The 26,787-nt window shown below is 45.0% G+C and overlaps 1 protein-coding gene and 1 pseudogene across 1 annotated transcript in view; both read left to right on the top strand.

The window, feature by feature from the left end:
• The window catches only part of LOC142190140 (uncharacterized), a 186,718-nt gene that overhangs the window by 10,847 nt on the left and 149,084 nt on the right, over positions 1 to 26,787 (top strand). The window lies entirely within an intron of this gene.
• Positions 1 to 26,787, top strand: part of LOC142188918 (uncharacterized) — a 79,800-nt pseudogene that overhangs the window by 2,363 nt on the left and 50,650 nt on the right.

The raw sequence follows: 26,787 nt of genomic DNA, 5'->3' as shown, positions 1-26,787 counted from the left end.
GGCGCTTAGAACGCCTCTGAGGGAGGTAGACTCTAATTGCCCTTCTCCCCCGTGGCTTTAGGAATAAGCTTTTCAAGGCCTAACAAAAACTGTCCGTGAAAGAGAGAAGGGTCATGATATTCTTCTGGAAGCAGACTTTGTGTTCCAAAAAACAAATCCAAACGGTATGGCAAATAGCCATTTTATAGGCGACTGTCTTAGCAGATGTGCAGGCATTGCCAGGTACTTGGAAGTATTCAGGATTTCAGAGACAAGCAGCTGGTTGTCCTGGAGGGAAGCTGCATCAGGCAGGTTTGACTTGAAACAGTTTGGCCCAGGAAATGAAGGCCTTGCTGACCAAGAGGCAGCCAAGGAAGACCGCAGTGAGAAGCCAGCCACTATGAAGGCCACCCTATGATCCGCTTGTCAGAGTAGGGCCTCAGCTCGTGGCTCCATCTGGGGAGTGCCCAGAGGAAGGGGTGGGGGACCGTGAACTGTAGGAAGACTTCCTGGTCCTGATGTAAGGACGGCTCCTGAAGGTGGGACGGGAACTATGAGGGTGTCCAAGGAGATCCCTAGAAGCAGCCATTCCAAGTTTCTAGCACTGACTGGTTGGGTCTGTTAAGGACACCATGGCAAAGGTGAGGGAGGCCGCTCAATCCGGGATGGATGAACAAGAGGGGGGCTAGGAGGTTCCTGACCAGCTGGAGCGGAAGACAGAGAGAAGTATACAAATGGTGACCTGTCACCCGTCTGGTGGAAATAGTAAACTGTATTCAGGAGCTTACCAGGCCAATTGCAGCTCTTACCGGGACACCGTCCCACACAGTGGGTGGTGAGGCAAATTGGAAATGATATATAAAATAGTTACACGTTTCGACACTGGGTGGGTGTCTTCTTCAGGCCACTAAAATATACAGTAACAAATACTAGAATTAAAATCAATAATCAAAACATAAGACTTAATCAATAAATACATACATAGATAGACAGAACAGTGGTAGCGATCATAATAAAAAGTCACATGGTAGACATAAAATATCAGGTATAGGGGGTGTTCTTGTCTCAGCGAGCTCTAAACAAAGATTAAGAAAAAACAAAAAACATGATAAGACTTGGTTGATAAATAAATGAATACATACACGGATTAATAAATAAATGGAAAGGTGGCAATGATCATAATAAGTCATATGATAGATATCAAATATCAGGTATAGAGGGTATGCTTGTCCCAGCAACCTCTGAATATAGACAAAAAATAAAATTAAATGGATTATATAGTCACGTGTAGCTCTATGTACCGTATATACTCGAGTATAAGCCGAATTTTTCAGCCCAGTTTTTGTGCTGAAAATGCCCCCCTCGGCTTATACTCGAGTCAGCAAAAGGGAGGGAGGGGTCTATGACCATCCACAATATTAATGTATAGAATCTCCCATAAAATAGTGCAAAAGAAAAAAAAAAAGATTTTAAAAACATAAAAGTTCTAAAACACTCCTTTTCCTAGAATACATACAAAAGTAGAAAATGACTGTGAAACACAAACACATTAGGTATCCCTGTGTCTGAAAGTGCCCGGTCTACTGAATATAGGGGATCTGCAGTGCTCCTGTTTCGTCGGGAAGGGGTTAATAGAAGCACTGCAGATCCCCTATATTCAGCCAGACTGAATTCCAAGTGGGGGGAAGAAAAAACCCAGTCCTCAAGCTCAGGGAAGGAGCAGACAGACAACCAAAACACCCCCTCCCCTTTCCCAGCAACTACTGCACCCAAACACTCTGACCATTTTAATTTTTGAAATTTTCCAGTAGCTGCTGCATTTCCCCCCCTAGGCTTATACTCGAGTCAATAAGTTTTCCCAGTTTTTTGTGGTAAAATTAGGGGGGTCGGCTTATATTCGGGTCGGCTTATACTCGAGTATATACGGTATGCTAAATCAAAAACTTTGAACATGTAGAGAGGTGGGGGGTCCCAAAAACTAGCCCAACATCCTAGTAAGATAGTGATGTGTAGACCTAAAGTTGCTGAGTAAGGTGGAAATGTGGTAGTATGTTGATAAGATAGGAATAGCCCCATAAAACTTCATAGGTGACAATAAACACATTCTTTTGCATATTAGTTGTGGATCCCTGTATGGGCTTCAGTGTAATGCTAATAGGTGAAGAGTTACTTACAGAAGGAGGTGTCCAATAGCCTTAGAACCAAATCACGCCTTGGCACTACAACGTGACTGTATAATCTATTTTATTTATTTTTTTTCTTTTTGCCTATATTCAGAGCTTGCTGGGACAAGCATATCCACTATACCTGATATTTTATGTCTACCATGTGACTTTTTATTATGATTAGAGATGAGCGAGTACTATTCGGAACGGCAGTTCTGAATAGCACGATCCCATAGGAATGAATGGACGCAGCCGGGGCCGGCGTCCTGTCGCTTAACCCCCTGCGCGCCAGCCTCTCCCATTCATTCCTATGGGTGCGTGCTATTCAAAACTGCCGTTCCAAATAGTACTCGCTCATCTCTAATTATGATCACTACCACTGTTTTGTCTATGTTTTTATTTATTTATCGATCGATTAAGTTTTATCATGTTTTGATTATTTATTTTATTTCTAATTTGTCTGTTACAGTATATTTTAGTGGCCTGAAGAAGATACCCGCCTGGAAGGCATAGAGAGCAGGCTCTGTCTCACAGTGAAATAAATGAGAAAATGGGATTTTTTGTACTCCCTGTAAAATCCTGTGGTTTTGCTCTCAGCTCCTGTAGGCACCACTTACAGGCGTGCTAGGCCTGCTACACTTGTCTTCGGAGCCACAATGAAGCTCTGGATAAGGATCTGAAGATGTATGAAAAGCTCTATTTTATAGGAGATCTTGTACTGCCTGGTGTGTCTACAGGTGTCAGGACGTAGCATGTGTCGGCTGTATGAGTGGCCTCTAAAGAACAGCGCCTGCTGCCCAATCAATAGGTACAACTGGGTTCTGCCTGTTTGGTTATAATTATTACACAGTCCTCTTCTCACAGAGATAAAGGCGATAAGACATAGCAGCAAATACAACTGAAGTGATCAGGTTATAAATGAAGACAATACAGCAAACAGCGCAATATACATCGTAAAATGCACAATCAGACTTAGAACATACAGAACAGCTATACAGGCCAATCTTAGGTAGAAACTCAAGATAGTCGTCCACTTAATTCCATACAATAGTATAGGAAAATTACAGTAGCTGTGACTCCTATGTGATATTGCACTATATCCTCCTCTGTGTTGACTACTTTACAGACTTTAGTATCATCTCCAAATATTACGATGTAAGCCCTTTTGTATTTATTAGACCTTCTAGGGATCTTTAACCCCATGGAGTCTGATCACTATTGCAATGTATTGCAAATTATTGGCATTTGTATGATAGGGTGTATAAAACTCCCTGCTGTCTTACCAACAGGATGCCGGCCCTGAATCTTGCTCCGGGTGCCGCCGATCTCCCGGGTGATGGCGACTCATACAGCACTCCCATTTACATTACTTGTACCTGATCACTGGATCGCATTGCTAAGCATGGAGCACATGTTACCTAATGGGGATTAATACAGAAAAAGAAACAAAATAAAAAGCAGAATCTAGACAAAGTGTATAGAATGTCTCTTTTCTGAAGTGTCGGAATGTGCCATCCAAGGGGGCGTCCGATGTTCCGTGCCGATGAAACGAGAGTAGGTCATATTCTTCCCCGTTTCATCAGAACAGAATGGATTAGTTCTCCCCGTAGAGGTGAGTGCATCACAGAATACACTCACATGTCACTACGAGCGTCATTCAAGTTCACTCCGCTGTAATATTGGCCTCACCTTGGATGTAAACTCAGGTGTGTGCACTGGGACTAAATCTTATGCCATGTATAAGTAAAAGCACACTCACAGCTCACACACTCGCTTTTTTTTTTTTCCAGTGACTGCTGGAAATGATTTTTCTGTTTGTTATAGATAATATGTTTAAACATTTTATTCATCTTTTTTTGCCTATTTTTATAGTCCTGGGAGGGGAGCAGACCATGTGACCTTCTGCTCACTATTAGGATACACTGCAATACCATTATATTACAGCAATGATATGGGCACTCAGACTGCAGACAGTGCTGCTCGATGAGACACTCTTACATGTATACGTTAACCCTGGCTTGCTGCACTTTTCGTTGCCTATTCTGATCACCACCTCCAGCTAAAGACTCCAACACTATCCCCCTCCCCAATCCTGTGGCTCTGTCTACAGTGACTAATCTCATTCTACACTGAGCATTTCACTAGAAAAGAGTAGTGACTGGCGCCTCACAACATGGACCAATCAAGATGCCGGCCTCACCACACAAATGGGAAACTAGAGAACAGCCTGGTGGCCGAACATCATGATCTACTGGTCTTTGCTCTGATCTACTGTTAGGTTGTTATCTGTTTAGCTATAAATTGAATTTTGCTACATGTCTTACACTATGTATAGAGGTCTGTATATAAAAAATTTTAAAAACATTATTAGAACATATAGGGTATGTTCACGCGATGGAAATTTGCATTGAATTTAAGACCTGCTGAATTATTATTTATTCCTCCATCAGAAAAAAAATTAGCATTAGCCTAGATTCGCTTAAAAACTCCCATGGAAGGGTGTAGGAGGTGGAAAAATTCTTGACGCTGAAATTTTCAGCTAGGCAACATTACTGAAGCTGAAATTTGCAGCTTGGAACAATTTAGTCATGTGAACATATCCTTAAGCCTGTATTATGTAAAAATGATAAAATCCTGTTTCTTCTTGTCAGATGACTGTACCAGGAGCTCAGAGGGACATCTGATATCTACAGATTATAAAGCAGAGGATCATGGGATCACACAAGATGAAGAACATGTCATTACTCCAGATATACCCTCAGCCCTTCACAGCAAAGATCTATCATCTGATCCTACTATACACGTCCTACCTACTGATTCTTCACAGACTGATAGGCAAAATCTCCATCAGAAAATTCTCACAGAGGAGAAGCCATATTCATGTTCCGAATGTGGCAAGTTTTTTTAGCCAGAAACGAAGACTTGTTGTACACCAAACAATTCATAAAGTGGAGAAGCCTTTTTCCTGTTCAGAATGTGGAAAATGCTTCAGCAAAAAAGCAGTTCTTGTTGAACATCAGAGAATTCACACAGGAGAGAAGCCATATTCATGTTCAGAATGTGGCAAGAATTTTAGCCATAAATCATATCTTTTTAAACATCAAAAAATTCACACAGGGGAAAAGCTATTTTCATGTTCTGAATGTGGGAAATGTTTTAGCCGGAAAAGAAGTCTTGCTCTACACCAAACAGTTCACACAGGAGAGAAACCATATTCATGTGGAGAATGTAGCAAGAATTTTAGCCATGAATCAAATCTTTTTAATCATCAAAAAATTCACACAGGAGAGAAGCTATTTTCATGTTCTGAATGTGGGAAATGTTTTAGTCGGAAATGCCATTTTGATGACCATCAAACAATTCATACAGGGGAGAAGCCATTTTCATGTTCAGAATGTGGGAAATGTTTTAGCCGGAAAAGAAGTCTTGTTGAACACCAAACAGTTCACACAGGAGAGAAGCCATATTCATGTGCAGAATGTGGCAAGAATTTTAGCCATAAATCAAGTCTTGTTTATCATCAAAAAATTCACACAGGGGAGAAGCTATTTTCATGTTCTGAATGTGGGAAATGTTTTATCCAGGAACAAAGTCTTGTTCTACACCAAGCAATTCATACAGGGAAGAAGCCATTTTCATGTTCAGAATGTGGGGAATGGTTTAGCCGGAAAAGAAGTCTTGTTGTACACCAAACAGTTCACACAGGAGGGAAGCCATATTCATGTGCAGAATGTGGTATGTGTTTTAGTCGGAAATCCCATTTTATTGACCACCAAGCAATTCACACAGGTGAGAAGCTATATTCATGTTCAGAATGTGGCAAGAATTTTAGCCATAAATCAAGTCTTGTTGATCATCAAAAAATTCACACAGGAAAGGCATATTCATGTACAGAATGTGGGAAATGTTTTAGCAGGAAAAGAAGTCTTGTTCTGCACCAAACAATTCATACAGGAGAGAAACCATATTCATGTTCAGAATGTGGGAAAGGTTTTGCTCAGAAAACAAATCTTAGTGAACATAAGAGGATTCACACAGGAGAGAAGCCATATTCATGTTCAGAATGTGGCAAGAATTTTAGCCATAAATCAAGTCTTGTTGATCATCAAAAAATTCACACAGGAAAGGAATATTCATGTACAGAATGTGGGAAATGTTTTAGCAGGAAAAGAAGTCTTGTTCTGCACCAAACAATTCATACAGGAGAGAAACCATATTCATGTTCAGAATGTGGGAAATGTTTTAGCCAGAAAGGAAGTCTTGTTGTACACCAAACAATTCACACAGGAGAAAAGCCATATTCATGTACAGAATGTGGTATGTGTTTTCGTCGGAAATCCTATCTTGTTGGCCACCAAGCAATTCACATAGGAGAGAAGCCATATTCATGTGCAAAATGTGGGAAATGTTTTGATCTCAAGGCATATCTTGTTAGACATCAGAAAACTCACACAGAAGAGAAGCCGTATTGATGTTCAGAATGTGAGAAATGTTTTAGTTGTAAATCACATCTTGTTTGCCATTAAAGAGTTCACACCAGAGAGAAGCCATTTCCATAAATCTGTGTAAACTATTTTAACTTAAAGTCATATCTATATGCACATCAGAGAACTTGCGTAGAAAGAAAATTCCCTCACAATTAACCCCTTAAGGATGCAGGGTAGTTTGGGCCTTAAGGATCAGACCCTATTTTTCAAATCTAACATCTTTTACATTGTGAGGATAGCTTCATAATGCATTTACCTATCCAGGTGATTCCAAGATTGTTTTTTCATGACACATTGTACTTTATGTTGGTGGTAAAATTTGGTCTTTATACTTTGCATTTGCTTGTATAAAAAAAAAAAAAAAAAATGGACAATATACTGAAAATTTCAAAAAATTATAAATTTATGAAAGTTTCTTTTATTCTGGTGAAGACACAGACAGTCCAATCGCACAAATTTCTTCCTAATTAACATTTCCCATATGTCTGCTTTCTATCGGCTGTTTCTTCAAGGCTTATAAATTAAATAGCAAATTGTCAGATTTTCAGGAAAATTTAAAGATTACTAACGAGGAATCCGATACAGGATTCCCTGTTTATGAGCGATCACTGCCTTCAGTTGTATGTGCAAATGCACATAGAGCTGAAAGCTGTCAGTGTAGGCCGCAGATAGCGGGACCACGGCCTACACTGACTGCAGAGTTTGACCTCTGCCCCGACGAGGTCGTGATGACATGAGTCATCAGCGCCCACAGTCAAAAGGAAGTGGATGCTGGCGGCTCTTCATGGGTAAGTGTGTCTGTAGTGTGTGTGTCTGTCACTGTGTGTGTGTCAGTGATTCTGAAAAGCATATAATACTGGAGCGATGCGTACTAAGGAGCATATAATACTGGGGGGGGGGTGCGTACTGAGGAGCATATAATACTGTGTGTGGGTTGTACTGAGGAGCATATAATACTGAGTGGATGCATACTGAGGAGCATATAATACTGTGGGGGTTACTAAGGAGCATATAACTCGGGTGGGGGGACATATTGATAAGCGTATAATACTGTGTGTGGGTGCCACTGTGGAACATATAATCCTGTGGGGGGGGCTACTATGGAGCTTATAATACTGTGTGCAGGGGCCTACTGTGGAGCATATAATACTGTTTGTGGTCCCCTCTCTATTTATATCACACAGTATCTGTATTATAACAGACGTGATATTAGTACAGGATGTAATAACACTGCACGGTCACTACAGTATAAAACATCCTGTGCGATGTAAATAGTGAACATTAATTGTTCAAAATACTTAAAGGGGTTGGCACTTTCAGACGAATATTGACAAACAAATGTACAATAGAAAGATATACAATTTTCCAATAGACTTTCTGTATCAATTCCTCACGGTTCTCTAGATTTCGGCTTGCTGTCATTCATTCTGTTACTTCTAGAGGATAAAACTCTGACCATGGTCATGTGATTTACGGTCCATGGTCATGTGATTTACGGTCCATGGTCATGTGATGAGCACACAGGTGCCGCTCGTTACAGTCACAGCCCAGTAATCAGACATCTGCCTGGTAATCAGCTGTGCACCTGTGTGCTCATCACATGACCATGGTCAGAGTTTTATCCTCTAGAAGTAACAGAATGAATGACAGCAAGCCGAAATCTAGAAAGCCGTGAGGAATTGATACAGAAAGTCTATTGGAAAATTGTATATCTTTTTTACTGTACATTTGTTTGTCAATATTGGTCTGAAAGGGCCAACCCCTTTAATGCAGAGACCTTTACATTTCAGTACAAAGTTGTTTGTATTATTGAAAGCTCTGTAAAGCCCCATTCACATGACTGTAATTTATGGGTTCATAACTGTCTGCAATTGTGGATCTGCACAGTATTAAGGTTAAATTGCCGTGTTGGCACTCTGCGATAATTTAGTGGGTTTTGGGTTGCAGGTTGGGCACTCAGTGTCTAAAAGGTTCGCCATCACTGACAAAGAGCAAAAGAGAATCTTAAATCAAAGCTAGTTACCGCTCTCTGCACTACTGCAACTGCCCTCACACAAGTCTCCAAAGATCTCCATCAAGCTAAATCTAAAGGGGACGATTCTCTTCTTATTCTTCTGGATCTCTCAGCAATATCTGACACTGTAGAGCACAAACTTCTCAGTAATCTCCGCTCTCTTTGATTCTCGGACTCTCTACGTTATACTTCAATGTCTCTGACCACACATTTAATGTATCATGTAGCTCCATACTACATATGCTGCATACACGTCACACACAGAGGGCTCCTGTACATACACATGACATACAGACAGCTCCGCTACATACACAACACACACAGACCGCTCTACTACATACACACACACACAGCTCCGTTACATACACGTCACACACAGACAGCTCTACTACATACACATCACACACAGACAGCTCTACTACATACACATCACACACACACAGCTCCGCTACATACACGTTACACACAGACGTCTCTACTACATACATGTCACACACAGACAGCTCTACTACATACATGTCACACACAGACAGCTCCACTTCATACACATCACACACACACAGCTCCGCTACATACATATCACACACAGACGGCTCCGCTACATACACGTCACACACACAGCTCCACTACATACACGTCACACACAGACGGCTCCGCTACATACACGTCACACACAGACGGCTCCGTTACATACACGTCACACACAGACGGCTTTGCTACATACACGTCACACACTGACAGCTCCACTACATACACGTCACACACAGACAGCTCTGCTACATACACGTCACACAGAGACAGCTCTGCTACATACACGTCACACACCTAACTTTAGCTCTTTCAGAACTGATCCCTAAAACCTGCTCATGTGACTCCTATAATGCCAACTGATCACATGACTTTTGACATCATCACAGGTCCTATATCTTAAACTGATGAATCTGTAACAGCAGGACCTGATCATGTGACTCATTGACTCCTCCCACACATGTGACATCATCGCAGGTCCTGTCACCACGGTTACAGTACAGGAGGAGGTATATATACGGTGCTCGCTCACAGTCCTGACAAGATTCTAGTTGTCTCAGGACTTGGCTGCTTTAAGGGCTGTTCCTTCCATGACTGAGATGACAATATTTGTGTCTTTTGCTGTCTGAGGTTGTTCTGGGCTGTTTTCATCCCTGCCATAGAGGAAAATTGTAGTCGGGGCCTTCACCCTACGGTATAAATCATATGATGGCTTTATTCTACAGGTCTGTCAGGATACGGAGTCGCCGCGGTCTCCTTGCTGCGCGGCGTCTCCCTGGGAGACGTGTTAGGAGTTCTATTTGGGTGTGCTTAGGTCATTAAGGGTTAATCTTTTCCTTGCCTTCAGTCTCCATGTCATTAGCCATCAGGTGTGTTCTCTGCTGCTATTTAATCCCCACCCAGGCATGGATCCTTGCCAGCCATTCACTTTGGGTTTCCTGGTCCCCCTGCTCAGTCTTATGTATATTGGTTTTTTTGACCCGGCTTGTATTTTTGACTATCCCTTGTCTTTTGATTCGGTACCTTTATTATATCTCCTGGCTTGACCTCTTGCTCGTCTGACCTCGCTTTCTCTTCTGTGTCTTGCTGGGACTTGTGGTCCTCCCTGGTTCCATGCTGTTTAGTCTTTTGTTTTGCATTGCAGTTACACTGTGCTTTCTGTTTAGGTGTGACCCCTGTGACTCCAGTCCCTAGGACTTTCAGGGCCTCCTCTCCCCTTATCCTAGCCGCCGGATAGAAGCGTAAGGAGTTGTGGTAGGCGCACTTCAATTAGGAAGTGCATGGGTCTGCCTCATCTCAGATACTACAGCATAGTCATAGCCGCAGGGCCTGCGACCCCTTTTGTCATTAGTTGCACAGTGTTGCTTTCCCAGCTGTGTCACTTTGCACTGCCTGACCCTGACTCCAATCCTTACAAGGTCGCTATGGTTACACTGATATCACATTTACAGTGGTGTTGGCCAAAAGTATTGGCCCCCTGCAGTTCTGTCAGATAATACTCCGTTTCTTCCAGATAATGATTACAAGCACAAACTCTTTGGTATTAATATCTTCATTTATTTTGCTTGCAATGGAAAAACACAAAAGAGAATGAAAAAAAAGTCAAATCATTGATCATTTTACACAAAACTCCAAAAATGGACCGGACAAAAGTATTGGCACCCTCAGCCTAATACTTGGTAGCACAACCTTTAGATAAAATAACTGCAAACAACCGCTTCCGGTAACCATCAATGAGTTTCTTACAATGCTCTGCTGGAATTTTAGACCATTCTTCTTTGGCAAACTGCTCCAGGTCCCTGAGATGTGAAGGGGGCCTTCTCCAAACTGCGTTTTTGAGATCTCTCCGCAGGTGTTCTATGGGATTCAGGTCTGGACTCATTGCTGGCCACTTTACAAGTCTCCAGTGCTCTCTCTCAAACCATTTTCTAGTGCTTTTTGAAGTGTGTTTTGGATCATTGTCCTGCTGGAAGACCCATGACCTCTGAGGGAGACCCAGCTTTCTCACACTAGGCTCTACATTATGCTGCAAAATTTGTTGGTAGTCTTCAGACTTCATAATGCCATGCACAAGGTCAAGCAGTCCAGAGGCAGCAAAGCAACCCCAAAACATCAAGGATCCTCCGCCATGTTTGACTGTAGGGATCGTGTTCTTTTCTTTGAAGGCCTTTTTTTTTTTTCCTGTAAACTCTATGTTGATGCCTTTTCCTACTTTTGTCTCATCTGACCAGAGAACATTCTTCCAAAACGTTTTTGGCTTTCTCAGGTAAGTTTTGGTAAACTCCAGCCTGGCTTATGTCTCTGGGTAAGAAGTGGGGTCTTCCTGGGTATCCTACCATACAGTCCCTTTTCATTCAGACACTGACAGATAATACGGTTTGACACTGTTCTACCCTCGGACTGCAGGGCATCTTGAACTTGTTTGGATATTAGTCGAGGTTCTTTATCCACCATCCGCACAATCTTGCGTTGAAATCTCTCGTCAATTTTTCTTTTCGGTCCACATCTAGGGAGGTTACCCACAGTGCCATGGGCTTTAAACTTCTTGATGACACTGCGCATGGTAGACACAGGAACATTCAGGTCTTTGGAGATGGACTTGTAGCCTTGAGATTGCTCATGCTTCCTCACAATTTTGCTTCTCAAGTCCTCAGACAGTTCTTTGGTCTTCTTTCTTTTCTCCATGCTCAATGTGGTCACACAAGGACACAGGACATAGGTTGACTCAACTTTATTCCATTTCAACTGTCTGCAAGTGTGATTTAGTTATTGCCACCACCTGTTAGGTGCCTCAGGTAAGTAACAGGTGCTGTTAATTACACAAATTAGAGAAGCATCACATGATTTTTCAAACAGTGCCAATACTTTTGTCCACCCCTTTTTATGTTTGGTGTTGAATTATATCCAATGTAGCTTTTTGACAATTCTTTTTGTGGTTTTCCATTGAAGACAAATTAAATAAAGATAACAATACCAAAGAATTTGTGATTGCAATCATTTTCTGGAAGAAAATGAGTATTATCTGACAGAATTGCAGTGGTGCCAATACTTTTGGCCAACACTGTATACAGGGTTTAGGTTTTATTACTTCTACACTAGAAAGAACTTACTAAATCATTTCTTCTTGTCTTGCCGTATTCTGAGCCCAAAATTTAAAGGATGTTGTGCAGAAACCGGGATGGTTGGGAAAGGTGAATAATAATAATAATAATAGAAAAAATACCCCTCTCGCCTGTCCCCGATGCTCTGGTGTTTAGGCCGCTCTGGGGCTTTTATGGCAGAAGTTGCCGTCGCACGTAACCTATGAGGCCAATCAGCGGCAACAGAAATGTATAACAGACACAGATTGAGGTCTTGCCCTCTACCAAGTCATTAACCCCTTCCTGCTGGTGACATTCTTCGATTTTTGTTTTTGACTCCTCGCCTTCCACACCCCAATTTTTTTTATTTTTCTGTTCATAGAGCCATATTAGGGCTTAATGTTTGCGTGACATATTTATGTGGTCACAGTATTTAAGATGTATTTTAGGGAAAGGGGAGCAGTTTGAGTTTTTTTGTTGTTTTTTTTTTTTGCATTTATTAGACTCTCTAGGGATCTTTAACCCCAGAGGGTCTGATCACTAATGTAATGCATAGCAAAATATTGGCATTTGTATGATAGGGTGTATAAAGCTCCCTACTGTCTTGTCAACAGAACACCAGCCCTGAATCTTGCTCCGGGTGCTGCCGATTTCCGGGATAATGGCGACTCATACAGCACCCCCATTTACATTACTTGTACCTGGTCGCTGGGTCTCATAGCTACGCATGGAGCACATGTTACCTAATGGGGATTATTACACAAAAAGAAACAAAACAAAAAGCAGAGTCTAGATAAAGTGTATAGACTCAAATGTCTCTTGTCTGAAGTGTCTGAATCTAAAGTCTTAGTCTCCATGCACACATCTGAATGTGCCATCCAAGGGGGCGTCCGATGTTCCGTGCCGATGAAACGAGAGTAGGTCATATTCTTCTCCGTTTCATCAGAACAGAATGGATTAGTCCCCATAGAGGTGGGTACATCACGGAATACACTCAGATGTCACTACAAGCGTCATTCAAGGTCATTCCACTGCAAAATTGGCCTCACCTTGGGTATAAACTCCGGTGTGTGCATGGGGTCTTAATATTATGTCACGCTGAAGAAAAAGCACACTTGCAGCTCACGCACTCACTTTTTTCAGTAAGTGACTGCTGTAAATGATTCCTATGGTTGTTATAGATAATATATTTAAACATTTTACTCATCTTTTTTGTCTATCTTTATAGTCCCAGGAGGGGAGCAGACCATGTGACCTACTCACTATTAGGATACACTGCAATACCATTATATTACAGCAATGATATGGGCACTCAGACTCTTACAGTACATATATACATTAACCCTGGCTTGCTGTACTTCCCATTGCCTATTCTGATCACCACCTCCAGCTAAAGACTCCAACACTATCCCCCTCCCCGATCCTGTGGCTCTGACTACAGCGACTAATCTCATTATACACTGAGCATTTCACTAGAAAAGAGTAGTGACCGGCGCCTCACAACATGGACCAATCAAGATGCCGGCCTCACCACACAAGTGGGAAACTGGAGAACGGCAGAGTGGCCGAACACAATGATCTACTGGTCTATGCTGTGAGGTCTACTGTTAGGTTGTTATTAGAGATGAGCGAACAGTGTTCTATCGAACTCATGTTCGATCGGATATTAGGCTGTTCGGCATGTTCGAATCGAATCGAACACCGCGTGGTAAAGTGCGCCATTACTCGATTCCCCTCCCACCTTCCCTGGCGCCTTTTTTGCTCCAATAACAGTGCAGGGTAGGTGGGACAGGAACTACGACACCGGTGACGTTGAAAAAAGTAGGCAAAACCCATTGGCTGCCGAAAACATGTGACCTCTAATTTAAAAGAACAGCGCCGCCCAGCTTCGCGTCATTCTGAGCTTGCAATTCACCGAGGACGGAGGTTTCCGTCCAGTTAGCTAGGGGTTAGATTCTGGGTAGGCAGGGACAGGCTAGGATAGGAAGGAGAAGACAACCAACAGCTCTTATAAGAGCTAAATTCCAGGGAGAAGCTTGTCAGTGTAACGTGGCACTGACGGGCTCAATCGCCGCAACCCAGCTTTCCCAGGATCCTGAATGGAATACACTGTCAGTGTATTCCCGTATACCCGATATATACCCCCGATACCCGTTCCAACGGTGTGCCCCCCCACCTTCACCCCAGAAATACCCTGCAAGTCCCCTAGCAATAGAATTGGGGCTATATACACCCACTATTTTTGCTACTGCCATATAGTGCCATTGTCTCACTGGGAATTCAAAGAATATATTGGGCTTACATATAACTTCAATTCCAGGGAGAAGCTTGTCAGTGTAACGTGGCACTGACGGGCTCAATCGCCGCAACCCAGCTTTCCCAGGATCCTGAATGGAACACACTGACAGTGTATTCCCGTATACCCCATATATACACCCCAAATCCCCGTTCCAACGGTGTGCCCCCCCACCTTCACCTCAGAAATACCCTGCAAGTCCCCTAGCAATAGAATTGGGGCTATATACACCCACAATTTTTGCTACTGGTATACAGTGCCATTGTCTCACTGGGAATTCAAAGAATATATGGGGGTTATGTGCACCCACAATTTTTAATACTGCTATACAGTGCCATTGTCTGACTGGGAATTCAAAGAATATATGGGGGTTATGTGCACCCACAATTTTTAATACTGGTATATAGTGCCATTGTCTGACTGGGAATTCAAAGAATATATGGGGGTTACGTGCACCCACAATTTTTAATACTGGTATACAGTGCCATTGTCTGACTGGGAATTCAAAGAATATATGGGGGTTATGTGCACCCACAATTTTTAATACTGGTATACAGTGCCATTGTCTGACTGGGAATTCAAAGAATATATTGGGGTGACGTGCACCCACAATTTTTGCTACTGCTATACAGTTCCATTGTCTCACTGGGAATTCAAAGAATATATGGGGGTTATGTGCACCCACAATTTTTAATACTGGTATACAGTGCCATTGTCTGACTGGGAATTCAAAGAATATATGGGGGTTACGTGCACCCACAATTTTTAATACTGGTATACAGTGCCATTGTCTGACTGGGAATTCAAAGAATATATGGGGGTTATGTGCACCCACAATTTTTAATACTGGTATACAGTGCCATTGTCTGACTGGGAATTCAAAGAATATATGGGGGTTACGTGCACCCACAATTTTTAATACTGCTATACAGTTCCTTTGTCTCACTGGGAATTCAAAGAATATATGGGGGTTATGTGCACCCACAATTTTTAATACTGGTATACAGTGCCATTGTCTGACTGGGAATTCAAAGAATATATGGGGGTTATGTGCACCCACAATTTTTAATACTGGTATACAGTGCCATTGTCTGACTGGGAATTCAAAGAATATATGGGGGTTACGTGCACCCACAATTTTTAATACTGCTATACAGTTCCTTTGTCTCACTGGGAATTCAAAGAATATATGGGGGTTATGTGCACCCACAATTTTTAATACTGGTATACAGTGCCATTGTCTGACTGGGAATTCAAAGAATATATGGGGGTTATGTGCACCCACAATTTTTAATACTGGTATACAGTGCCATTGTCTGACTGGGAATTCAAAGAATATATGGGGGTTACGTGCACCCACAATTTTTAATACTGGTATACAGTGCCATTGTCTGACTGGGAATTCAAAGAATATATGGGGGTTACGTGCACCCACAATTTTTACTACTGGTATACAGTGCCATTGTCTAACTGGGAATTCAAAGAATATATTGGGGTGACGTGCACCCACAATTTTTGCTACTGCTATACAGTTCCATTGTCTCACTGGGAATTCAAAGAATATATGGGGGTTATGTGCACCCACAATTTTTAATACTGGTATACAGTGCCATTGTCTGACTGGGAATTCAAAGAATATATGGGGGTTATGTGCACCCACAATTTTTAATACTGGTATACAGTGCCATTGTCTCACTGGGAATTCCACAAATAATTTGGGGATTCATTCACCCTACATCTCAGGCTCTTGCCATATTCACCCAGGTTGTCAGTGCTGCACCAGCTCGTTCCCAGACAGCTCGGCCCGAAAAACGCGTTACCTATATAGAGGATTTGGACAATGAAGACAACATGTTCTAAATCTAATGTCTGCACCTTCTCCAGAATTAAAATAAAGGCAGCGTTTAACTTTCAAATAGCACTGCACAAAGGAAGAGCTTATCAGCTTGTCTCATGACATGCTACTGAAAAGTTTCATTTGTGTATCTTAATGTAAATATAGTTGTATAAGCTTTTTGGGTTTTAGGCACTGCCAAGTTATTTATTACCACCCACTCCCTTATAATGATGATGACGCCAAAGTCACTGTGGGTGTTCAGAGCTCACAGCTTTGGGTGACATTTGTCTTGCTCTCTGTCGGTACCAGCTGTCTTTTTGGATACCGTAAAGTTATGTTGACTTTATTAACAGCTATAGAAGCTTTAGCCAGGTTGTGACGGTGTGTAACCCTAACAACACTAAGTGGGATACACATTAATAGTCAGTCTATGTACGCTAAACGTATCACTGAAGTAATTTTTTTTCCCTCTCCCCTAATATAAGAAAGGAACAGACATTAGACCTAGACCGGGGTTCGAGGCTTGAAAAAATCCAGTATTATTTGTTCTTCATGATGTGAAATATGTGTTGAAAAGCAACCCAAGATGAAGTCAGCCATGTGTGCCAGTGTGTTACTTGGCATGCCTTTGCTGGCCCCAACTGTAAGGGTCACTCTCCATTTCCTCCATTTTCCACTCCCCTTCACACCATTTGTGGTGAAGCAATGGGATGCACTGAAGTGCACCCTCTAGCCTCGTGTGGGATAGGGACATCAGATGCCACTCCAACCCCCTCGTCTTCCTCCGCCAGCCAACGGTGCGAAGATGAGAGGAGTGTGCTCTGAATGTTTTCTGCCTAGCAGAGGCTAGTTCTCACTTACGAAAATGGCCCCACTTTGACCTGTATATCAGGCACAATGGTGTAGGTTTCAAAGAAACATGGCACCAACAAGTTGGAAAACGTGGGCCATGCGTGGACCGTGTTTGAGTCTGGCAAGCTCCAGATCTGCTACCAGGTTCCAGCCATTATCACAGGCGCAAAAATGCCAGGCCCCAGGTGTAGCAGGGAAAAAAAAATGCCATCTCAGCCAGGATGGCATCCCTGACCTCGGAGGCACTGTGCTGTCTGTCCCCCAAGCTGATCAGTTTCAGCACGGCCTACTGACATCTCCCCATGCCAGTGTTACAGTGTTTTCCGCTAGTAGCTGGGGTGGAGGTTGCAGCTTCGTAGGGTTTCAGTCTACTCCTGCCATGAATTTTGGCCTGGGAGAGGAGATAGGCCACCCCAGTTTGCACCCGGGGAACAGACTCCACCACATTCACCCTGCCTGTCATTAAAGATAAGCACTGCAGCATCCCTGACCACAGGCGCTTGTCCATGTGTCGGTGGTCAAGTGGACCTTGCAGCAAAGCGCAGAGCTCTGGGCCCGACTGATGTTATGGGACACATGCAGGCGCAAGGCAGAGACAGCACACCAAGAGAAGTAGTAACGGCTAGGCCCAGCATAGGGAGGTGCCCCAGCTGCCATCTGCTGACGGAAGGCCTGGGTCTCCAGAAGCATAAACAAACACCAACATCTCCAGGGCCAGCAGTTTATCGATGAGGCTGTTACAGGCTTGGGCATGGGGGTGGGTTGTATTGTACTTCTGCCTGCAATGAAAAGCTTGGGAAATGTGGAGTGGCTGGGAAGAGGCGCATGATGGTGCAGGCCAAAAGGGCGCATGAGGGTGAACTCCCCAATGTGTCAGAGATAGGTGTGTAGGTGTCCTTGCATCATATACTTGCACCATATTTGGCTTTGGAAGTTAATTTTGTGCCAAAAAGTGGTTAAGACAGCGATCCCTCAGCTACTCCCGTTACACTGTCTATTGAAGTTACCATCTGTGGAAGTGGACCACCATTTCTAAGATCCCAAAGGAAGCAGGCAAGAGATGTGCAGTTCAGAAAAAAAGATGAGAAAATAAGTTTAGGCTGTAGAGCACAGAGGGATCGGAGAGGACAGAGCTGGTGTCGGCCAGGTATTCCCACAACATGCGCCTATACTTGTCCCTCCTGGTGACACTAGGCCCCTGAGTGGCAGTAATTTGTCCAGGGGGGCCATTAACGTGTTCCAGACCTAGGAATAAGTCTTCCAACAGGGTAGAGTTTTGCATGCCTTTGCTTCTACCCACTGTTTTTGCTGCTTAGCTTCCCTCCACATCTACTCTGCTTTCACCCCTAAACATCACCCCAGTTTATGCCTTTGCTTCTACCCAGGTTTTTTGTTGATTTAGCTTCCCTCTACATCTACACTGCTTTAGCCCCTAGACATCACCCCTGTCCATGTGGGGTCGGTGGCCTCGTCATCCACCAACTCCTCTTCCAATTGCGCACTGCCCCCTTACTGCAAACCGCACATGACCACAGCTTGCCTTGATGGCAACTGTGTCTCATGATCCCCACTTAGGTCCAGACAAGTCGGTGGCGGGTCCAAAACCCCAAAATTGGAAGGAAATGGCAGATGCTGCAGTATTTCTAACACCTGTTCCTGGTGCTCGGGCCTGGTCTGTGTTGTACCCTGCACCCTGCTTAACGCATCTGCCATATCCGAAGTTGTGCTGAGCGCATGCTAATGTTTCGTGTCCAGTGCAATGGATGGGATGGGATTTCACATAAGTCTGCCACCCATGGCCACTCATGGTTGAGCAACTGAGGGAGTTGACTTTGACGAACCCGAGGGTTTTGGAGTTGGAACTACATCAAAGGTCTGTGCTGCTCACACACTCTGCTCAACACATGATATGTTTAGTGCCAGCAGTGTGGAGACGTCGCACAACAGCCGTTGTTCCAGCAGGTACAGGCGTTGTAGGAGTGCATAGAGGCTAGCAGCGGCAACTATACACTTTAAAAACTATCCGCACAAGCGCCACACTTTCACCAGTAGCTCAGGAACATTGGGGTACCTTTTTCAAAAGATTAGCAGCAATGAGTTAAAAACGTGGCCCAGGCATGGAATATGTTGCAGGCTGCCAAGCTACAGAGCCAATCCCAGGTTACGGCCATTATCACACATGACAACATGCCTGGGCCCAGGTGCAGTGGCAAAAACCACATTGCCGTCTCATCGAGGATGGCATGACTCACTTTGTAGGCAGTGTGCTGTCTGGCCCCCAAGCTGATGAGCTTCAGCACGGCCCGCTGACGTCTCCCCACACCAGTGTTGCAGCGTTTCCAGCTCGTAGCTGGGGTCAATTTAACAGCGGAGGAGGGTGGTGTTTCAGCCCTCCTCCCAGGAATGTTGTGTGGGGAGACAAGTCAGGCCACCACATTTTGCGACCCGGTCCACGCCTCAACTACATTCAACCACTGTGCCCAAATTGAAAGGTAGCGTCCCTGTCCGCATGCACTTGTCCATTCGTAACTGGTCACATGGAACTTTAGGGCTAAGCGCTGAATTTAGGGACCGCCTCATGTTTGGGGGAAAGTGCTGGTGTGGACGGCACAGTGCGGTGGCGCAGTAGACACTCTGCCCAAAAAGGGCAGAGTGTCCCCCAGCCGGGATTCCAACATCTCCTGGGCCAGATTTCTTGAGATGAGGCCGTTGAAGCCTTGGGCATGTGGGTGGGTTGCGCTGTACTTTAGCATGAAATGAAAGGCTTGGGAGATGGGGAGTTGCTGGGAAGAGGCGCATGATGGCGCGGGCAAAAGGAGAAATGGCAGGAAAAGGTGAGGATAAGGGTGAACTCCCCAAAGTGTCAGAGGCAGATGTGGAGGTGTCCTGGCTCCTGGTCTGGACTGCAGCGCCAGCCCTGTCAACAGTGGAAGAGGCAGTGGCCGCCAGGCCAAACGACGATTATCCTGCGCTTGCTCTCACCCACTGAGCCCAGGGCTTGCCTTCCAAATGATGGCACCCGCAAGAGGTGGTGAGATTCCTCTCCGCAGATCTCCAAACCATCTTGGACTTGCAAATTGCACTAAATTTGTCATGTAACTGACATGTATATGATGAGTCTATCCATTGTCTGTTCATTTTGGTGAAAGTCAGCCTGTCAGCTGACAGACAGCTGTGCTTGTCAGTGATGATGTCACCGGCTGCTTGTACCCCCAGTTTTTGCTGCTTAGCTTGCCTCCACATCCACACTGCTTTTGCCCCTACACATCACCCCTATCCATGCCTGTGCCTCTAGCCATAAGTCTGCCACCCATGGAAACTCATGGTGCAGAAAGTGAGGGAGCTGACTCTGAGGAACCCTTGGGTTTTGTAGCTGGTACTCCATCAAAGGTCTCTGCTGCTCACACACCCTGCTGAACATACGGTATCTAGGGTTAGAGCGTGTGGTGACCTCGCACAACAGTAGGTGCTTCAGGCAGATGTAGGCCTTGCTGGAGTGTATTGCGGCTAGCTCCAGGTACTGTAGACTTGGGAAAGTGGGTGTCCAAGTGCCGCACTTTCACCCTTAGCTCAGCTAATTTGGGGTATGTTTTTAAAAATCATTGCACCACTACATTGAACATGTGGGCCAGGCATGGAACGTGTTGGAGGCTGGCAAGCTCCAGAGCCCTCCAACAAGCTAAAAAACCTGGCCCCAGGGGCAGCGGGGATAAACAAATTGCCATCTCATCCAGGATGGCATCCCTGACCTCAGAGGCAGTGTGCTGTCCGTCTCCCAAGCTGATGAGCTTCAGCCCAGCCTGCTGACGTCTCCCCACACCAGTGTTGCAGCGTTTTCAGCTCGTAGCTGGGGTAAATCTAACAGCGGAGGAGGAGGAGGGTGGTGTTTCAGCCCTCCTCCCAGGAATGTTTTGTGGGGAAACAAGTCAGGAAAATTCTTGAAACGGGAGAGTTTTGCATCTTTGCCCTTGCTGCCTATGGACATCCCTTTGCCTCTAGCCACCATTTTCCCTGCTTTGCTTGCCTCCAAATCCACACTGCTTTTGCCCCTAGACATCACCCCAGTCCATGCCTTAGCTTGTACCCCCAGTTTTTCCTGCTTAGCTTGCCTCCACATCCACACTGCTTTTGCCCCTAGACATCACCCCAGTCCATGCCTTAGCTTGTACCCCCAGTTTTTCCTGCTTAGCTTGCCTCCACATCCACACTGCTTTTGCCCCTAGACATCACCCCAGTCCATGCCTTAGCTTGTACCCCCAGTTTTTCCTGCTTAGCTTGCCTCCACATCCACACTGCTTTTGCCCCTAGACATCACCCCAGTCCATGCCTTAGCTTGTATCCCCAGTTTTTCCTGCTTAGCTTGCCTCCACATCCACACTGCTTTTGCCCCTAGACATCACCCCAGTCCATGCCTTAGCTTGTACCCCCAGTTTTTCCTGCTTAGCTTGCCTCCACATCCACACTGCTTTTGCCCCTAGACATCATCCCTATCCATGCCTCTTCCCCTAGCCATAACTCTGCCACCCCTGGAAACTCATGGTGCAGAAACTTTGGTTGCTGACTTTGAGGAACCCTTGGGTTTTGTAGATGGAACTCCATCAAAGGTCTGTGCAGCTCACACACCCTGCTCAAGATATGGTATTGTAGGGTTTCAGCGTGTGTGAATGACGGACAACAGCCTGTGTTTGGACAGATGTAGGCCTTGCTAGAGTGTTTTTAGGCTAGCAGCGACTCCTGTGCACTTGCAAAAGTGGGCGCACAAGCGCCGCATTTTCAACAGTAGCTTCGGTACATTTGGGTATGTTTTTAAAAAACTTTGCACCACTAGGTTAGACGTGGGCCAAACATGGAACGTGTTGGAGGCTGGCAAGCTCCAGAGCCGCTACCAGGTTCCAGCCATTATCACAGGCGTAAAAATGCCAGGCCCCAGGTGTAGCAGGGAAAAAAAAATGCCATCTCAGCCAGGATGGCATCCCTGACCTCGGAGGCACTGTGCTGTCTGTCCCCCAAGCTGATGAGCTTCAGCACCGCCTGCTGACGTCTCCCCACACCAGTGTTTTAGCGTTTGCCGCTAGTAGCTGTGGTGGAGGTTGCAGCGTCGTAGGGTTTCAGTCTACTCCTGCCATGAATTTTGGCCTGGGAGAGGAGATAGGCCACCCCAGTTTGCACCCGGGGAACAGACTCCACCACATTCACCCTGCCTGTCATTAAAGATAAGCACTGCAGCATCCCTGACCACAGGCGCTTGTCCAAGTGTCGGTGGTCAAGTGGACCTTGCAGCAAAGCGCGGAACTAAGGGCCCACCTGATGTTGAGTGACACGTGCTGGTGCAAGGCGGGGACGCCACACCGGGAGAAGTTGAGACGGCTAGGGACGGCATAGTGAGGTGCCACAGTTGCCATCAGGTCCGGGAAGGCGGGAGTTTCAACAAGCCGGAACGCCAACCTCTCCTGGGCCAGCAGTTTAGCGATGTTGGCGTTCTAGGCTTGCGTGGGTGGGTGGTTAGCGGTGTATTTCTGCCGGCGCTCCAATGTCTGAGAGATGGTGGGTTGTTGTAAAGAAGCGCCTGATGGTGCCTTTGATGGTGCAGGAGAAGGAGATAAGACAGAAACAGGGGAGGATGAGGGAGAAGTCAACAAAGTGGCGGAGGCAGATGAAGTGATGTCCTGGCTCGTCCTCTGGAGTGCATCGCCAGCACTGTGAGCAGAGGCAGTGGCATGAACGGCGGGCGACGTTTGTCCTGCCGTTGCTGCCTGCCACTGATTCCATTGCTTGGATTCCAAATGACGGTGCATTGAAGTGGTGGACAGGTTGCTCTTCTCAGGGCCCCTACTCGATTTCGAGAGGCAAATTGTGTAGACGACACTATATCTGTCCTCGGCGCATTCCTTGAAAAAACTCTACACCTTCAAGAAACGTGCCCTCGATGGGGGAGTTTTTCTGGGCTGGGTACAAAAGGGAACATCTTCGGACATTCCGGGTCTGGCCTGGCTTCGGCAAAGCAGCTGACCTCTGCCTCTGGACATGTCTCTGCCTCTAGCTACCCTTTTTGGTGCTGCACCTGCCTCAACATCCACACTACTTTCCCAGCTTGACATCTGCCTTGTCCAGGTGGGGTCGGTGTCCTCGTCGTCCACCACCTCCTCTTCCAACTCCTGTCTCGCCTCCTCCTCCTGCACAATGCGCATGTCAACTGGCTGCCCTGACAGCAACTGCGTCTCATCGTCGTCGATGAGGGTGGGTTGCTGGTCATCCGCCACCAAATCGACCGGAGATGGAATGGAGGAGACTCTAGTGTTTGAGCATCTGGACACAGATACTCGTCTGTTAGGTCCGTGGAATCGCGAAATGGAGGGGCAGGTTGCGGTACAGTCAAAGGAAGGGAGAACAGCTCTGGGGAGCAGGGACAGTTGGGGTTATTGTTCTGAGAAGATTGGGAATTTTGGGTGGAAGGAGGACAAGACTGTTGGGTAAGAGGAGGTAGAGGCTGACTGGCTGGTGGACAATGTGCTTTAAGCGTTATCCGACAGCCATTGCAAGACCTGTTCCTGGTTCTCGGGCCTACTAATCTTTGTACCATTCAGCCTAGTTAATGTGGAACTTTTGTGCAAAGCGCAGAACTTAGGGCCCGCCTGATGTTAAGGGACACACGCTGGTACAAGGCTCAACTCACCCTAAGTGCCAAAAACACTGCTGGTGCAAGGCTCTACTCATGCCAAGGGCCTCAATCTCTGCTGGTAGCTCAGCTTAAGGTCATGTAACTTTGTTTGGAAGGGCTCATGTTAAGGGCTAGAAAAGTGAATTTTGGAAGGTCTTACCACATCACACACACACACACACACACACACACACACACACACACACACTCACTCAAAATGACAGTTAAGGGTGAGGGCTTTTGGAATTCCCATTGCCTATTCCATTTGTGGTTGTCATGGGGAACGTGATTTAAAGGGGTGGTTGTTACTGTTTGTTGAGCTTAAATTGGGGTTTGTGTCCATCCATTTGGGGAGTAAAGAAGGTTTCCAGGTATTTTCCCACTTTGATAGAGGTTTTTTTGAATGTGGAAAGTGTGTAGTTGTTAGGCAGTGATGTTGGGGTAATAGAGGGTCTTTGGTGTGTTAGATGCCCCCAGGCATGCTTCCCCTGCTGTCCCAGTGTCATTCCAGAGGTGTTGGCATCATTTCCTGGGGTGTCATAGTGGACTTGGTGACCCTCCAGACACGGATTTGGGTTTCCCCCTTAACGAGTATCTGTTCCCCATAGACTATAATGGGGTTCGAAACCCGTTCGAACATTGAGCGGCTGTTCGAATCGAATTTCGAACCTCGAACATTTTAGTGTTCGCTCATCTCTAGTTGTTATCTGTTTACCTATAAATGGAATTTTGCAACATGTCTTACAGTATGTATAGAGGTCTGTATATAAAAATTTTATAAATTATTATTAGAACATATAGGGTATGTTCACGCGATGGAAATTTGCATTGAATTTAAGACACATGCTGATTTTCTTTTTTCCTCCATCGGAGAAAATGAGCATCAGCCTAGATTCGCTTAACAACTCCTATTGAAGGGTATGGGAGGTGGAAAAATACTGTCTCACAGGTGTGGAAAAATTCAGCTTCAAACTCCTGAAGCTGAAATTTTCAGCTTGGAAACATTACTGAAGTTGAAATTTGTAGTTTGGAACAATTCAGCCATGTGAACATATCCTTAAGGCTGTATTATGTAACAATAGTAAAATCATTTTTCTTCTTGTCAGATGACTGTACCAGGAGCTCAGAGGGACATCTGATATCTACAGATTGTAAAGCAGAGGATCATGGTATCACACAGGATCTATATGAAGAACATCTCATTACCCCAGATATACCCTCAGCCCTTCATAGCAAAGATCAATCATCTGATCCTACTATACACATCCTACCTACTCATTCTTCACAGACTGATAGGCAAAATCTACATCAGAGAATTCTCACAGGGAAGAAGTCATATTCATGTTCAGAATGTGGCAAGAATTTTAGCCATAAATCAAGTCTTGTTGATCATCAAAAAATTCACACAGGACAGAAGCTATTTTCATGTTCTGAATGTGGGAAACATTTTATCCAGAAAAAAAGTCTTGTTCGACAGCAAATAATTCATACAGGGGAGAAGCCATATTCATGTTCAGAATGTGGGACATCTTTTAGCCGGAAAGAAAATCTTGTTGTACACCAAACATTTCACACAGGTGAAAAGCCATATTCATGTGTAGAATGTGGTAAGTGTTTTAGTCGGAAATCCCATCTTATTGACCACCAATCAATTCACACAGGGGAGAAGCCATATTCCTGTTCAGAATGTGGGAAACGTTTTGTTCAAAAAACACATCTAGTTACACATCAGAGAATTCACACTGGAGAGAAGCCATATTCATGTGCAGAATGTGGGAAATGTTTTAGTGAGAAATCCCATCTTGGTAACCACCAAGCAATTCACACAGGATAGAAGCCATATTATGTTCAGATAGGAGTAACACGTTGGCTCAGTGGTTACCTCTGTAGCTTTGTGAGTTGCCCCAGCTCGGCCTCTGGATTCACGGTGCGAGTAGGCCCGACACCAGGGCGGCAGCGCCTTGAAAAAGGGGAGTTTTAAGCAAAAATGGATTAAAGAAAAATAAGGTGAAGCGGGGCACTGTAGGCAGGGCCTCTGGGAATAGGTGGTGATGCAGTGCCAGATGTTATATCCTCCCCAACCAGGGCAGGTCCCAGGGCCAGATGATATAGGTGAGGAAGGGATGGTTTCCAGGAGGAGTAACAGAAGAGCGATGAAAGAATACAGTCCAGACAGGGGTTAACCAAACACTTACAGTTGTGACAGGACCAGGGGCAAAGTGGTAGAAGGGGTATACATTTCTCCCAGGTTCCTGTCATACACAATCTAGGTGCAGCTGAGCAAAGCTGTGCTCCTGGCTGGCTCCTGGGTCTTACCAAAACCCTGGTAAAGGTCTGGCTGCTGGGGTAGGGAGTATTGGTATCTCTACTCCATTCAGCCACTCCAGGTTTTGGGATATGTGGGGTTAAATCCTTGCTATCCAGGAGTATGTGGATAAAAGGGCAGTCAGCCCACAGATATATGTCTCTCTCTGCTTCTGGAAAACCTCTTGTTGTGAGTAATACTGCTGCATTGTGTGTTCAGGGAGCTGTGCAGAAGGCCCAGCTCTCATAGTTAGGTAACCTGTGTTGTAGGTAGAAGCCGGAAGGCTAGGATTTATTTTGCATTGCATTTATTTTGTTCCTGCACAAGTTTAAATAAAACTGGTTGTGGCCAGTTGCACCATACTTGGCTGGATTGGACTTTAATTTTGTGCCACAAAGTGCTAAAGACAGCGATCCCTGAGCTAATCCCGTTACACAGTTTACTTCTGTAGTCATCAGGGGATAACAGATGTTACAGGAGGATTTACCTTGCTCCAGTATAGTGAGATGCCACCAGTATGATTCAGCCTTCCTCTGCTGCTCAAACTCTCTAATAGACTTCCTCTGGTCCTGGGTTCCAGGAGATC

This window comes from Leptodactylus fuscus, chromosome 1, assembly GCF_031893055.1.
Source record: "Leptodactylus fuscus isolate aLepFus1 chromosome 1, aLepFus1.hap2, whole genome shotgun sequence".
NCBI lineage: Eukaryota > Metazoa > Chordata > Amphibia > Anura > Leptodactylidae > Leptodactylus > Leptodactylus fuscus.
This window is presented reverse-complemented; position numbering and strand designations above follow the sequence as displayed.